The following is a 17,391-nucleotide window of genomic DNA, read 5'->3' on the forward strand; positions in this document are numbered from 1 at the left end:
CTTAACAACATTACCCGGAAAAACAAGTACCCTTTGCCCCTCATGTCTACCGCCTTCGAGCGCCTACAGGGGGCCACGGTCTTTACTAAACTCGACCTCAGGAATGCATATCACCTGGTTCGCATGCGGGCCGGAGATGAGTGGAAGACCGCATTTATCACACCCAGCGGACACTATGAATACCTAGTGATGCCGTTTGGGTTGTCAAACAGCCCTGCGGTTTTCCAAAACCTCATCAACGATGTGCTGCGTGAATTCTTGGAGGTGTGCGTGTTTGTTTACTTGGATGACATACTCATCTTCTCCAAGTCACTCCAGGAACATGTCGGCCACGTCCGGGCCATCCTGAAGACGCTTCTACAGAACAAGCTATTCTGCAAGGCGGAAAAGTGCACGTTCCACTCGGCTTCGACCACCTTCTTAGGGTTCGTAGTCGGCCCCCATGGGCTCTCTATGGACTCAGAAAAAGTAAAGGCCATCATGGATTGGCCGATACCCACCTCTATCAAGCAGGTCCAGGGGTTCCTGGGATTTGCCAATTTCTATCGGCGGTTCATACGGAATTACAGTGCCCGGGCGTCCCCTATCATCACTCTGCTTCGGGGAGGGCCCCGCCGGTTGTTGTGGACGGAGGCGGCTCAGCAGGCCTTCGAGGACCTCAAGCAAAGGTTCTGCACAGCACCGATCCTCACTCTCCCAGACCCTGCCCTGCCTTTTGTGGTGGAGGTAGATGCTTCGGACTCGGGGGTAGGGGGTGTGCTGTCGCAGCGTGCAGCAGTGGACGGCAAGCTCCACCCATGTGCCTTCTTCTCCCGAACTCTCTCCCCGGCGGAGAGAAACTACGACGTGGGTAACAGGGAACTGCTAGCCATAAAACTAGCGCTGGAGGAATGGCGTCACTGGCTCGAGGGCGCAGCCAACCCCTTCCTCATATACACCGATCATAGGAACCTGGAGTACATCGGGGGGTCCAAACGACTGAACCCCAGACAGGCCCGCTGGGCCCTTTTCTTCAGCCGTTTCGACTTTGTGGTCACCTACCGCCCAGGTTCCAAGAACGGTAAGGCGGATGCCCTTTCACGCCTCCACACGACTGGGGCCGAGCCGGCAACGCCTGAACCCATCATTCCTTCCTCCAAGGTCGTGGCTGCCGTACGCTGTCATCTGGAGGAGGAGATTCGACGGGCACAGGGACCGTCACCGGCTCCCTCCGGGACTCCTCAGGGCCTTATGTTTGTGCCTCCCTCCTGTCGCACGAAGGCCTTGGAGTGGGCACACGCCTCCCGATTGGCCGGCCATCCAGGGGTCCGACGCACCCTGGAATTACTCCGGAGACGGTTCTGGTGGCCGAAACTCCGCCAGGACGTGACGGGGTACGTGGCAGCTTGCACGGTGTGCATGGCGGCTAAACCAGATAACCGCAGACCTGCAGGACTCTTACAACCCCTTCCGGTCCCACATCGCCCCTGGACCCATATCTCCCTTGACTTCGTTACGGGACTACCCCCTTCACAAGGGAACACTGCAATCCTTGTGGTGGTGGATCGCTTTTCCAAGGCCGCCCGCTTCATTGCCCTGACCAAACTCCCCACGGCCAAACAGACAGCGGAGATCTTGGTGAGAGAGGTGGTGCGCTACCACGGACCCCCAAAAGATCTCGTCAGCGACCGGGGTCCCCAGTTCGTGGCGCGATTCTGGAAGGCCTTCTGGGGCACCTTGGGGGCTTCGGTTAGCCTGACCTCGGGCTACCACCCCCAGTCCAACGGGCAGACTGAGCGTGTCAATCAGGCGCTCGAAATCTACCTCCGGTGCTACACCTCCAAAGACCCCACCAAGTGGAGTCAGAACCTCCTGTGGGCCGAGGTTGCTCACAACCAACAGTGGAGCGCGGCCACGGCCGCCTCCCCCTTCGAAATCATGTGGGGATATCCCCCTCACTTGTTCCCCTCCTCCCCTGTGGATGGGGATGTGCCCGCGGCTCGCAGCTCGGTGGCTCGCCTCCGCCACCGCTGGCAGCAGGCTCGTCGGGCCCTGCTCCAGTCTCAGAGACAGATGAAGCAGCGGGCAGACCGGCGACGACGGCCGGGTTCAACCCTGACGACTGGCCAGCGAGTCTGGCTGTCCACAAAGGGCCTGGCCCTGAAGGGGGAGACCCGGAAATTGGCCCCCCGGTACATCGGACCGTTCCGGATCCTCCGGAAGATATCCAGGACGGCCTTCCATCTGGAGCTCCCACGCTCTATGCGGGTTCACCCCGTCTTCCACCGGTCCGTACTGCGCCCGACCACCTCCTCCCCTCTGTGTCCTGCGCTCCCGGCCCCGCCCCCTCCTAAATTCATTGCCGGGGGTCTCACCTACACCGTTCAACGGATTATGGATGTACGCAAGGTCGGGAGGGCCACGCAGTACTTGGTGGACTGGAAGGGGTATGGTCCGGAGGAGCGCAGCTGGGTCCCCGCCAAGAACATTGTGGACAAGTCCCTCATCCAACATTTTTGGGCCTCTTCCCCTGGGCCGTCTGGAGCCGCCCCTCGGAGGGGGGGTCCTGTCACACCCGCGCACGGGCGCCAGCCCTCTAGAGGGGGACATTCACCCTAGAGCACCTAGCACCAACCTTCTTCTACACTGGGCTCCACACCTGCGGTGATCAACACTTCCTATTTAAGCACTGGGTATCCTTCCCTCTTCACTCTGTCAGGAAGTTTGTTTGTGTAAGTACGCCTTCTTGGTTTTGGATGTTACCTTTGTTTCTGGATTACTTTTTGTTGGACTGAACCATCCTCCTGTGGAGCACCCCTTTGTTAACCTTTTTTTGAATAAATCATTTTTGTTGCACCTGATCCGCTCTCTGCATGTGTGCCTGAAAACCCCGGCCTGACAATTGGAGGAAAGAGAGTCACTCAAGTTGAAGGTTCATTCTCAATGAACTTGATACGGATGAAATTGACCAGAGTAAATTATAGAGAAGGAAGAGACAGATCACACTGCCTCAAAGACAAGCACTGAAGAACATGAAAATCAATCAAGGCATCAGTTTAAAGTGATGTAATAGTGGAATTTAGAAGCACATGACAAACACAATGTGTATGAATAACAGATGAAAAAGTCACAGAAGACTACCCCAACAAGTAGCACTTACTCTGTTATAAGGACAAGCCAATGCCATTGTTAGGGTACCGATCGCAACAATCCAAGGACAGATTTTGTTGGGACTCAGTGCAAACATTGCACCAAATACAGGTATATTTACTACAGGCAGTGTAAAATGCAAAGAAGATTGCTAATACTGGTAAAATACAGAGAAGGAACAGACAGATCACACTGCCTCAAAGACAAGCACTGAAGAACATGAAAATCAATCAAGGCATCAGTTTAAAGTGATGTAATAGTGGAATTTAGAAGCACATGACAAACACAATGTGTATGAATAACAGATGAAAAAGTCACAGAAGACTACCCCAACAAGTAGCACTTACTCTGTTATAAGGACAAGCCAATGCCATTGTTAGGGTACCGATCGCAACAATCCAAGGACAGATTTTGTTGGGACTCAGTGCAAACATTGCACCAAATACAGGTATATTTACTACAGGCAGTGTAAAATGCAAAGAAGATTGCTAACACTGGTAAAATATATAGATGCCACAGACAGATCACACTGCCTCAAAGACAAGCACTGAAGAACATGAAAATCTATCAAGGCATCAGTTTAAAGTGATGTAATAGTGGAATTTAGAAGCACATGACAAACACAATGTGTATGAATAACAGATGAAAAAGTCACAGAAGACTACCCCAACAAGTAGCACTTACTCTGTTATAAGGACAAGCCAATGCCATTGTTAGGGTACCGATCGCAACAATCCAAGGACAGATTTTGTTGGGACTCAGTGCAAACATTGCACCAAATACAGGTATATTTACTACAGGCAGTGTAAAATGCAAAGAAGATTGCTAACACTGGTAAAATATATAGATGCCACAGACAGATCACACTGCCTCAAAGACAAGCACTGAAGAACATGAAAATCAATCAAGGCATCAGTTTAAAGTGATGTAATAGTGGAATTTAGAAGCACATGACAAACACAATGTGTATGAATAATAGATGAAAAAGTCACAGAAGACTACCCCAACAAGTAGCACTTACTCTGTTATAAGGACAAGCCAATGCCATTGTTAGGGTACCGATCGCGACAAATTGAAAAGACCTGTATATGAACTGCCCACCAAATGATTACTTACTGTTTATTCCATGAAGTCCATCTCCCTCTAGAGACATGTTCCTGAGAAATCCTTAGAATGAGGAGCTGCCCTAAATTCCCAGGAAGAACTTAAGATTGGTTCATGTTCAGCAACCACAACCAATCCCACATCTGTAAATGCTATGCTGTGAACGACTCAGGTACTTAAGCGGGTGCTCTGCCTTTACCCAAGGTCCGTCATTATAATTAGAGAAAGTATTTCACACATTCAAAACATTAGAATTGAGTGGAGTTTTGGTTGTCTGCCTTAAAGGCCCCATTATTTGAATGATCAACCAGACTTGAGTCTTTTCCGATGCAAAAACAGCAGTTACAGAAAAGCAAACTTCATACAGCACTCATTCTATATAGAGTTTCTAGACAACTATTGTAACCTACTGTAAATGCATACAAACCTAATAGAGCATGCAGGCAATGTGTGGTTCCCAATAACTTGATACTCTAACAGTTCAATTAACTTCAGAAAAAGAACATCAGGAAATTATCTTGTAAGGGGACCCATTCTGGTCATTCCCACAGTCATATCTAGCTAGTTGCCATCCGTTGAAGAATAACACCTCAACTTAATAGCACTTTCTGTGATTGGAGGAAAGAGAGTCACTCAAGTTGAAGGTTCATTCTCAATGAACTTGATACGGATGAAATTGACCAGAGTAAATTATAGAGAAGGAAGAGACAGATCACACGGCCTCAAAGACAAGCACTGAAGAACATGAAAATCAATCAAGGCATCAGTTTAAAGTGATGTAATAGTGGAATTTAGAAGCACATGACAAACACAATGTGTATGAATAACAGATGAAAAAGTCACAGAAGACTACCCCAACAAGTAGCACTTACTCTGTTATAAGGACAAGCCAATGCCATTGTTAGGGTACCGATCGCAACAATCCAAGGACAGATTTTGTTGGGACTCAGTGCAAACATTGCACAAAATACAGGTATATTTACTACAGGCAGTGTAAAATGCAAAGAAGATTGCTAACACTGGTAAAATATATAGATGCCACAGACAGATCACACTGCCTCAAAGACAAGCACTGAAGAACATGAAAATCAATCAAGGCATCAGTTTAAAGTGATGTAATAGTGGAATTTAGAAGCACATGACAAACACAATGTGTATGAATAATAGATGAAAAAGTCACAGAAGACTACCCCAACAAGTAGCACTTACTCTGTTATAAGGACAAGCCAATGCCATTGTTAGGGTACCGATCGCGACAAATTGAAAAGACCTGTATATGAACTGCCCACCAAATGATTACTTACTGTTTATTCCATGAAGTCCATCTCCCTCTAGAGACATGTTCCTGAGAAATCCTTAGAATGAGGAGCTGCCCTAAATTCCCAGGAAGAACTTAAGATTGGTTCATGTTCAGCAACCACAACCAATCCCACATCTGTAAATGCTATGCTGTGAACGACTCAGGTACTTAAGCGGGTGCTCTGCCTTTACCCAAGGTCCGTCATTATAATTAGAGAAAGTATTTCACACATTCAAAACATTAGAATTGAGTGGAGTTTTGGTTGTCTGCCTTAAAGGCCCCATTATTTGAATGATCAACCAGACTTGAGTCTTTTCCGATGCAAAAACAGCAGTTACAGAAAAGCAAACTTCATACAGCACTCATTCTATATAGAGTTTCTAGACAACTATTGTAACCTACTGTAAATGCATACAAACCTAATAGAGCATGCAGGCAATGTGTGGTTCCCAATAACTTGATACTCTAACAGTTCAATTAACTTCAGAAAAAGAACATCAGGAAATTATCTTGTAAGGGGACCCATTCTGGTCATTCCCACAGTCATATCTAGCTAGTTGCCATCCGTTGAAGAATAACACCTCAACTTAATAGCACTTTCTGTGATTGGAGGAAAGAGAGTCACTCAAGTTGAAGGTTCATTCTCAATGAACTTGATACGGATGAAATTGACCAGAGTAAATTATAGAGAAGGAAGAGACAGATCACACGGCCTCAAAGACAAGCACTGAAGAACATGAAAATCAATCAAGGCATCAGTTTAAAGTGATGTAATAGTGGAATTTAGAAGCACATGACAAACACAATGTGTATGAATAACAGATGAAAAAGTCACAGAAGACTACCCCAACAAGTAGCACTTACTCTGTTATAAGGACAAGCCAATGCCATTGTTAGGGTACCGATCGCAACAATCCAAGGACAGATTTTGTTGGGACTCAGTGCAAACATTGCACCAAATACAGGTATATTTACTACAGGCAGTGTAAAATGCAAAGAAGATTGCTAATACTGGTAAAATATATACATGCCACAGACAGATCACACGGCCTCAAAGACAAGCACTGAAGAACATGAAAATCAATCAAGGCATCAGTTTAAAGTGATGTAATAGTGGAATTTAGAAGCACATGACAAACACAATGTGTATGAATAACAGATGAAAAAGTCACAGAAGACTACCCCAACAAGTAGCACTTACTCTGTTATAAGGACAAGCCAATGCCATTGTTAGGGTACCGATCGCAACAATCCAAGGACAGATTTTGTTGGGACTCAGTGCAAACATTGCACCAAATACAGGTATATTTACTACAGGCAGTGTAAAATGCAAAGAAGATTGCTAATACTGGTAAAATATATACATGCCACAGACAGATCACACGGCCTCAAAGACAAGCACTGAAGAACATGAAAATCAATCAAGGCATCAGTTTAAAGTGATGTAATAGTGGAATTTAGAAGCACATGACAAACACAATGTGTATGAATAACAGATGAAAAAGTCACAGAAGACTACCCCAACAAGTAGCACTTACTCTGTTATAAGGACAAGCCAATGCCATTGTTAGGGTACCGATCGCAACAATCCAAGGACAGATTTTGTTGGGACTCAGTGCAAACATTGCACCAAATACAGGTATATTTACTACAGGCAGTGTAAAATGCAAAGAAGATTGCTAATACTGGTAAAATATATACATGCCACAGACAGATCACACGGCCTCAAAGACAAGCACTGAAGAACATGAAAATCAATCAAGGCATCAGTTTAAAGTGATGTAATAGTGGAATTTAGAAGCACATGACAAACACAATGTGTATGAATAACAGATGAAAAAGTCACAGAAGACTACCCCAACAAGTAGCACTTACTCTGTTATAAGGACAAGCCAATGCCATTGTTAGGGTACCGATCGCAACAATCCAAGGACAGATTTTGTTGGGACTCAGTGCAAACATTGCACCAAATACAGGTATATTTACTACAGGCAGTGTAAAATGCAAAGAAGATTGCTAACACTGGTAAAATATATAGATGCCACAGACAGATCACACGGCCTCAAAGACAAGCACTGAAGAACATTAAAATCAATCAAGGCATCAGTTTAAAGTGATGTAATAGTGGAATTTAGAAGCACATGACAAACACAATGCGTATGAATAACAGATGAAAAAGTCACAGAAGACTACCCCAACAAGTAGCACTTACTATGTTATAAGGACAAGCCAATGCCATTGTTAGGGTACCGATCGCAACAATCCAAGGACAGATTTTGTTGGGACTCAGTGCAAACATTGCACCAAATACAGGTATATTTACTACAGGCAGTGTAAAATGCAAAGAAGATTGCTAACACTGGTAAAATATATAGATGCCACAGACAGATCACACGGCCTCAAAGACAAGCACTGAAGAACATTAAAATCAATCAAGGCATCAGTTTAAAGTGATGTAATAGTGGAATTTAGAAGCACATGACAAACACAATGCGTATGAATAACAGATGAAAAAGTCACAGAAGACTACCCCAACAAGTAGCACTTACTCTGTTATAAGGACAAGCCAATGCCATTGTTAGGGTACCGATCGCAACAAATTGAAAAGACCTGTATATGAACTGCCCACCAAATGATTACTTACTGTTTCTTCCATGAAGTCTAACAATACTCTAACAGTTCAATTAACTTCAGAAAAAGAACATCAGGAAATGATCTTGTAAGGGGACCCATTCTGGTCATTCCCACAGTCATATCTAGCTAGTTGCCATCCGTTGAAGAATAACACCTCAACTTAATAGCACTTTCTGTGATTGGAGGAAAGAGAGTCACTCAAGTTGAAGGTTCATTCTCAATGAACTTGATAGGGATGAAATTGACCAGAGTAAATTATAGAGAAGGAACAGACAGATCATACTGCCTCAAAGACAAGCACTGAAGAACATGAAAATCAATCAAGGCATCAGTTTAAAGTGATGTAATAGTGGAATTTAGAAGCACATGACAAACACAATGTGTATGAATAACAGATGAAAAAGTCACAGAAGACTACCCCAACAAGTAGCACTTACTCTGTTATAAGGACAAGCCAATGCCATTGTTAGGGTACCGATCGCAACAAATTGAAAAGACCTGTATATGAACTGCCCACCAAATGATTACTTACTGTTTATTCCATGAAGTCCATCTCCCTCTAGAGACATGTTCCTGAGAAATCCTTAGAATGAGGAGCTGCCCTAAATTCCCAGGAAGAACTTAAGATTGGTTCATGTTCAGCAACCACAACCAATCCCACATCTGTAAATGCTATGCTGTGAACGACGCAGGTACTTAAGCGGGTGCTCTGCCTTTACCCAAGGTCCGTCATTATAATTAGAGAAAGTATTTCACACATTCAAAACAGTAGATCTGAGTGGAGTTTTGGTTGTCTGCCTTAACCCTTGTGTTCTCCTCGGGTCATTCTGACCCATCAGTCATTGTGACCCACCGTCGTTTGCGACCACTTTACCGCATACAAAAACAAAGTGAAGCATTTTCTTTTAACCGTTGGGCTGTCTCAGACCCCCCACATTGCGAAGGTTAAAAGAAAAAGAAAAAAATGCTTTTGTATTGGGTAAAATTGGGTAAACACAACGATGGTTCGTTATGAATCTTTTGGTCATGTGACCCGAAGGCAGCACAAGGGTTAAAGGCCCCATTATTTGAATGATCAACCAGACTTGAGTCTTTTCCGATGCAAAAACAGCAGTTACAGAAAAGCAACTAAATTAACTAAATAAATAATTAGTATCACAAAGAAATAATTAGATACCACAAAATGTGTACATTTACATAAATACACCCCTTTCAGCCATTTTGTATTGTACTATCTGTCTCTGGAGGGCTGGCAGGCAGTGGCAAGCAGAGCCTGCAGGCAAGCAGAGCAGGCCAACTAGATGAAGCCATCCTGGGGTCAGGGCTGAAGAGAAGCTGTCCAGCTAGAGAGGGGTAGTCCAGCAAGGGGTCTGTGTTGCTCAAAGCATCCTCTGTTGCATCCTGATAGATAGACCATTATTTTTCATTGTCACAGGTACAACGAAATTAAAGTGCTTCCAGTCAGTGCAACATTCATTGGCCTAAAAATCAATAAAAGGATAAAATTACTAAAGTACTAAAATTACTAAAATAAACAACAATAACAAATAAATCAGAATAAATATACCTGAGACAGTACCATAAACAACACACCCATGTCATACATCCACAGTCATCACATAAAACATAACATGACATTGTGCACATTGGGCCTCATTCACGAATATCTTCAGTTCCTCAGTTATTTCTTAAATTTGTTCTTAAGAAGCGTTCTTAAACAACAGAATTGTTTGCAGGTGTGTTCTTAGAATGATGAATCCCAATATTTCGTAAGTTGAAAGCTCGTGCCCCGTTGCTCCTATTTAGCATAGTTAAACGCCCCGTTGATTCCCATAAAAGGGCATGATATGGCAAGACCGTGTGCACACAGAGAAATGTCAAAACGACGTGGTAAAGACGGTAGAGGCCTCGACAAAAGACAGAAAAACGTAATAATAATCCTGAAGTGGAGGTACAGCTGCAATAAGTTAGCGACAAACAACACATCATATTTACGTAATAGCGTCAAAGGTGGATACAAATCAGTAAATAAAACCGATGCATGGTATGCAATTACTCATGCAGTGAACGCTGTATCTGGAGAAGTGCGCAGAACTGATGAAGTAAAAAAATAAATGGTTTAACTTAAATCTGAATTCTTAAGCAAAAAAACCGACTGTTTTTTTGAATGTTACAAATATCCATGAGGACTGCTCTTGGTAGCCTAAAGCGTTCCAACAGGTAGCCTACTCGTCGCTCTCTACAAATAAATCGGTACGGTCAAGGAAGATGTGATTCCTCCTCAGGGAACGATTTACAACATTTTGCAGCAGCAATAAATATGCCATTGTGTGGTATAGTCCTAGTGTACGGAATAAGCCTACTTTGGGTCTATAAATACAGTGATAAGTCACTTATTATTTGATGGCAAAGTTCCCTGTTAACATGATTGATTTGAATTGAAGGCAAAGCAAGGCTAGTTTACAGTTTTTTGAATGACCCATCTCAGAGCAGCTTTATAGAATGTACAGTTACTGTATTGAAAAAAAAGACATAGCATAATTGCTGCAGTAAAGGCTTCATTTGCAACAGGACAAGAAATATGCAATATAGCTTCAATTTACAGTATTACCCGAGCTTTGGCCCTTCTCTTAGCCTCACCACACATTCTAACTCCTCTCCCTCTCCCTTGTCCCACTCCTCTCCCTTGTCCTGGTACTTGTCTTCCTCTTCCTTGTGCAGGCATTACTGTATTCTTACTTTCTTTTGTTGCTCTATATTGTTCTTTTCCCACACCAGATCAGCCCAAAGAGGTTCTCTTTACTGTCTATACCATATGGTCATGCAATTGAAAGAACCTCAACACCTGAGTGTTTTCTAGTTGGGAATCAGCTGTGATGTACAGTATTTGCATAACTTCAGCTGTTTTTCAGTAGCAATAGAATAAAATACAGGGGATATATTTCTGTTTCTATTCACAATATAAACAGCAGTTCACTTTGACTTTAGCCAATAATTTAGGTTTTGAACATGATGTTATCTGTTTTGCTGACAGTGTGAAAGCATTGGTAAATTGGGCAGTAAAAATCGATTGTTTTGGTCTTGGTTAAGCTTGTGTGTAAAAGGAGTTCAAGCATTAAAAATTTGTGTTTACTCTATGCATTTTGTGTCAAAGCAACAAGAAATGTGTTAATTGTACAGCCTACACAGACGGATGTTGTGCTCACTGTATTAAGAGTTTAGGAAACTTGTTAAAGGTATTGAAAAAACTTTCATAGTGATTGTAAAATACTATTTATATAGGCCTAGCACAATTCATACACAATGGAAATTCCAAGTGCATTACAAATGAGCAGAAGTGTAAGTGGAGTGTGTAATTATTAAAACAAAGTGTAAAATTATGAAAATTATTTGTTGGAAAATTATAAAGGAGAGGTATATTCAATTTAAAATTCGAATGGACGAAAAAGGTATAACTATTTATTTTGCGCAAACATGTCAGCTCTCAATTGTGCGTAAGAGTGCTCTTTGGTGTGCGTAAATTCAGTTCTTACCTAAGAACAAATCTCAAATAAGAAAACATTGGTGAATGCCAGAATCTTTGTGAAAACTGCATAAGTGGGGTTTGAGAACAAATTTGTTCGTAAGAACATTTGGTGAATGAGCCCCTTTATTTTTTTGGCAGCATTGACAGTGGTTATTGCAGTTGGATAAAAACTGTGTTTGAGTCTGTTTGTCCTTACCTTGATTGATCTGTACCATCTGCCTGACGGCAACATTTCAAACAGGGAGAACCCAGGATGTGAAGTGTCTTTTATGATGTTCTGGGCTCTTTTGAGACAACGGGATCTGTGTAGGTCTCCCAGTGCGGGGAAAGGGCAGCCAACAATCTTTTGAGCGGTGTTGATGACCCTCTGGAGCATTTTCCTCTGAGCCACTGTACAGCTGGTATACCAAATGCCTATGCAGTATGTGAGTATACTTTCAATGGAGGCTCGGTAAAACAACACCAGCAGTCTTTGTGTGATGTTACTCCTCAATCCCTGAGTATTCTCAGGAAGGACAGTCTCTGCTGGGCCTTTTTCAGCAGCTCAGAGGTGTCCAGACTCCAGGATAGCCTGTCCTGTATGTGGACCCTGTGGAAGAAATTTAGATTTCCTGTGTGCTTACATTATTCACTAATCAAGAGAACTAGTCATTGGATACTAGTTAGTATGTTCTCATGTAAGCTTGCTATTAATAAGAGTAGATTGTGTCTATGTGTCAGGGTTAATAGATGTTTGAGATCAGGAGAAAGTACTGGCTAAATGGTCCTTGTCATGACTACAAGGAGAGCTCCAACTATGAACTCTGTAGTTTGAGTGGTCATGTGTTGGGAGCTGTAAATCTCTTTCTCTGAGACTGTTGTAACGTCATTACTGCCTGACTGTCACTATCTATGTTTACATTCTTGTGCCCTATAAAAGATGGTCCTCTGTCCTTCAGAGAGGAGAGAGACTTGATTGAGACCTAAGCCTGGTGTTGTGTTGTCATTTATTGTCAGAGGTCTGGTTTTCTCTCCCAATCTGCAGATTGATAAATACTTATTAAAATCCAGAACTCAACTGAACTTAGTCACTCCGTTTATGAAGAGACGGACAAAACACTTTCTTCATCAATTGGCGTTGTCGAGCAGCAGGATTGCAGAACCAGATCCAGGAGAGACCCACGGCAGCACCAGTATAAAGCAGAACCCGTGGTGCACAAAACAAAATGGTAAGGGGATCCTTTTCCAAAACCCCATTCATGGACTGCTTTATGCTTGGTGCGCCTGCTGTCCCTCTGCGATGCTGGTAACGTAAACAATTTAAGAACCTTTTATTGTGACGTTCAGTTGGGAGCCTGGTCTTAGCAGACTAGAGTCTGCTAGGCCTCAACAGGAGGACGATAATATTAGAGTTTTGGTTTAGTAAATTTGGGTCATTTGTTGACTTGCTATTTTTACTTTGTCTAGGTCAGAGTTGACAAACTCTGATAGCGTACAAGAACCCTGGTCGCGTGAAGTATTGAAAAAGTATGTAACAGAATCTGTATTCTTGATCTGAGGTAAAGGATCTGTTAACAGAGAATACGGACCATATACTCTTGATCTGAGGTAAAGGATCTGTTAACAGAGAGTTATGGTTTTACAGATACAGACCAGGGGTGAACCAAACAAGGAAAGGTATGTGTTATTTTTTTATGCATGTTTACAGCTGAAAATTTTAGTTGAACAGAGATATTATGTTTGTTTGAATTGTATTAAATTGAACTGGATTGTATAACGTTTTGTGTTGGGCTTTTCTCTTTTGAACAGAGATCTTATTGGGACTTTTATTTTTGTTTATATTGTAACTGTATTAAGTTTTGTTTTGGGCTATTCTTAAGACCAAGCACAGTAGGTGGGCGGTCATAATGTATTAGGGTCAAAGGCTTTATGCGAGAGACCAACTTTAAGGGTAAAGTGGTTTTATACAAGTTAGGGATACTTTGACAATGTAAAGGGACAGTTAGGCTTTTAACTGACAAGCTTGGCATTTAATGATCAGCGAGGGACACAATCAAATACTAAGGGAAAGACAGACAGGCAGTTTATGAATCAACTCGTCTCTTTTAAGCACAAATTGTGTTTTTTGTTACTTATGAGGTAACGGAGTTGTGGAGATTATTGTATGCGCGTTCCCAAAGAGTTGGGTCTCTGTAGGCGCGTCCCATGATGGAGCGCCCGGAGGGTGAGGATAGCTTGGCTTGAAAAGGGCCATATTTGTAGTTCACAACCACATGATGTTGTAGTTCTCTTATTCTTTAATATTGTGACCGTTTTACAGTGGTACCAGATTGTGCGACTATTCTAAAGTGCTGTGTGATTCTTGTTGCAGTAAATCATAAAAGTTGTTGACATAGCCTACAGTTATGAGGTTTGTTACAGATACTTTGTATTCAGATACATTGTAATTCAGTATGGGTAATCTAGCTTCCAGTATGGGAGCGATAGAGACGTTGTTAGTCCAGCCCGATATATGTGTGATTTACATGGAATTCAAGAAGTTTCAAGTATTGAGAGATGGCATGCGTGGATTAATCATGACCCGAGACATTGTTTTCCGCTGGAGGGAATGTTTGTTGTAAAGATATTGGAGTTTAAAAGGCCATTCTGAAAGACAAGGAAACAAGTCGGATGTGTAAACAATATTACAACTGGCAAATGTTGATATGGTTAACTGAATCTAAGAGACGATGTGGCATTTTCTTGAGAAAGTAAGGTCAGATCAAGCTAAAACAGATTCTGATAGAATGCTAGTCTATTCAGACAGAGACGAGATGAACAGAAAAGTCATTATTAAAAGGTGATCAGACTGAACAAAGTCATAGAGTGAGGGAACTCAAGACATTGCTTGAACATGTTAGCATGAAGTTGCTTGAACAGACGAACAGGGCCAAAACTAATTGTGAGAAGTCAGTAGTTGTGAAACAGGCTGAAGGTAGCTTAATTCTCAAGTGAAACAAGAGAGTCTGCCTAAGATTTGTAGCCTATTTACCGACAATGAAGATGATGTTGTTGCTATAGCTATGGCTATACAGAGGAGAGCCAGAGATAGGGAAAATGCATTATTAGGGGAAGCAGCGGGTCAGGTGCAGCCAGAACAGTACTTACAAGAGAAGGTCGAGGTTCATATCACAACAAATATGATTGGTGAGGTTATTCAGGAAGGCCTGTAACTATCAATTGAACCCTATGGTTCATCCAGGCCCTGATGTATGACAGCTCCTGTACCTTTATCGCCCATGGTCAGTGACTGAGCTGAGGGAGCTAGGAAAGGGATTTCCTGACATGAGAGGACTCAGCAACATTTTCTAAGAGATTTGCAAATAGCTATCAGTGCTAACATACCTACTTTTATTGATTTGAATCAAGGGTTATAGGGTGAACTCCAGCCTGGTATGTTGAGAAAACATAAAGCATACATTTCTGTTGGTGTTTAATGGTAGTAATACTGGAGGAGTGTTGCTTGACTGGAGCAAAGTATGATTGCAAACAGAGAAAATATGAGGATCCTAAAGATTATCTGGAAAGACTTACTAGAATGTTTTTTTGAAAAAACTTTCTGATATTACAGCAGCTGCATCCCCGTGCCACTTTGTCATGTGTTCATATGTGGATTGTCTCCTGAACTCCAGGTAGAAGTTAAGAAACAGGTTCTACATTGGGAGAACAAAACTGTTGATATGGTTATGGATTATGTCAAACATAACTGTACATTGATGCAGGAGAATGCAGGAAAGAAAGTTGAGAAATTAATGACATTGCAAATGAATTTCTTACGGAAAGAAAATAATATGTTTAAAAAAATAGGGTTGGAGTCCCTGAGGTTAGAGTCCTCTAAAAAATAGGGTTAGAGTCCCTGAGGTTAGAGTCCTCTAAAAAATAGGGTTGGAGTCCCTGAGGTTAGAGTCCTCTAAAAAATAGGGTTGGAGTCCCTGAGGTTAGAGTCCTCTAAAAATGGGGTTAGAGTCCCTTAGGTTAGAGTCCTCTAAAAAATAGGGTTAGAGGCCCTGAGGTTAGAATCCTCTAAAGTAAAGAAAAAAATAGGTTGAAATCCTTGAGGTTAGAGTTCTACTTCTTTCAACTATGGGGTGTCGAATAAATCTGTTCTAAAGGAATTTGTTGTGCAAACTAAACCGAAATGATATGCACTACTGATGTTTCTTGTCTATTCCTTAGGATAAAGAACACTTGGCCTAGCAATTCCATACACATCCCCCAGTAGTGGAATGCAGAGATTTTAGCGACCGCTGATGTGGCCTTGCTAGAAGCTGGGCCTGAGCTCCTGTGGTCCACACAAGCTAATCATATTGTTATCATTGTTTGTAGTACGACTTTTGAGAACCGGACCTCAGTATGCTAGTGATAGAGAAGTAGGGAAAGGTATTGTCCCAGTTATTGATGCTTTGTTGAAACAAGGAGTCATAGGTAGACTTAAGTCAATTTGATCCCTTAAGGCTAATCAAATACTTGGAAGTTTATTATGGGTTTATAAGCTGGTAATGCCTGTGTTATACATCCTGTTGTGCCTAACTCTGTTACGATACTTAGCAAGTAACCCTGTTACTTTCTAGCTCTGTAAATGACTATTGGTTGCTTTTTCTTCTTTGTTCCCATTGCAGAAGAGAGCCAGTAACTGTTCGCATTCACGTTTCGCCAGGTCTACTATACATTTCAGTTGTACCGCAGGAGTACACTGAATCACCTACGTTGTTTAGTCAAGCATTACGAGAGGAGCTCCAGGATGTCACCTTAGCAGCCGGCTCTACTCTGGTGCAGTATATTTATGACCTTTTTGATATGTTCTAAGAATCTTGCCTCCTGCCAACAGGACACTATTGTTGTGCTACAGGCACTGGTTGAGAAGGGCCACAAGGCCTCAAAGGCAAAACTGCAGTTATGGTCTTAGGAGGTCAAGTATCTGGGCCATACACTCAAAGGTACAGAGCGTCTATTGACGCCTGATAGAGTGGAGGCCATCCGATGGATACCGAAGCCTAGAACACCAAAACAACTCTAGGTTCAGCCGGGTATTGTCGTTAGTAGATCCCTGATTATGCTGTGTTGGCTAGACCTCTCCTTGATAAAAGGAAGGAGACTGATACTCATTTGTTGTGGAAAACTAAAGCTGATAAATCATTTGTATCTCTTAAGCAGGCCTTGGCCAAAGCGCCAGCTCTCGGTCTGCCAGAATGCACCAGGGTGTACTGACCCAGCAGCATGGTTATCTTAAGAGGCGTATCGCCTATGTAAGTTTCTTCTTTAGATACTGTGGCAGCAGGTTTCCCCCCCGTGCTTACGAGCAGTCTGTGCTGCGGCAACATGTGTGGAAGCAACTTCAGATATAGTGCTGGGGTCGCCCTTGGCAGTGATGGTTCTTCATGCAGTAAGTGTTTTTCTGTTACGCACCAAAACTCAACACCTGTCAGCCACTAGAGCTACAAAGTATGAACTGTAATTCTTGACTCAAAGTAACATTACATTCCATAGATGCCCCACATTGAATCCAGTTTCATTGTTGCCCACCCCTGATGATGGTGAACCACATGACTGTGAGATGGTTGTAGATAAAGTGCTAACACCCAGACCTTATATGTTGTGACAAACTTAGGGTTAATGCTGAACTTGTGTTGAACGTAGATGGATCTTCGTCCTGAGCATGGGATGGCTCTCTAAACTCCGG

This window comes from Hypomesus nipponensis, chromosome 21 (assembly GCF_054491055.1).
Source record: "Hypomesus nipponensis isolate SF chromosome 21, ASM5449105v1, whole genome shotgun sequence".
NCBI classification, from domain to species: Eukaryota; Metazoa; Chordata; class Actinopteri; order Osmeriformes; family Osmeridae; genus Hypomesus; species Hypomesus nipponensis.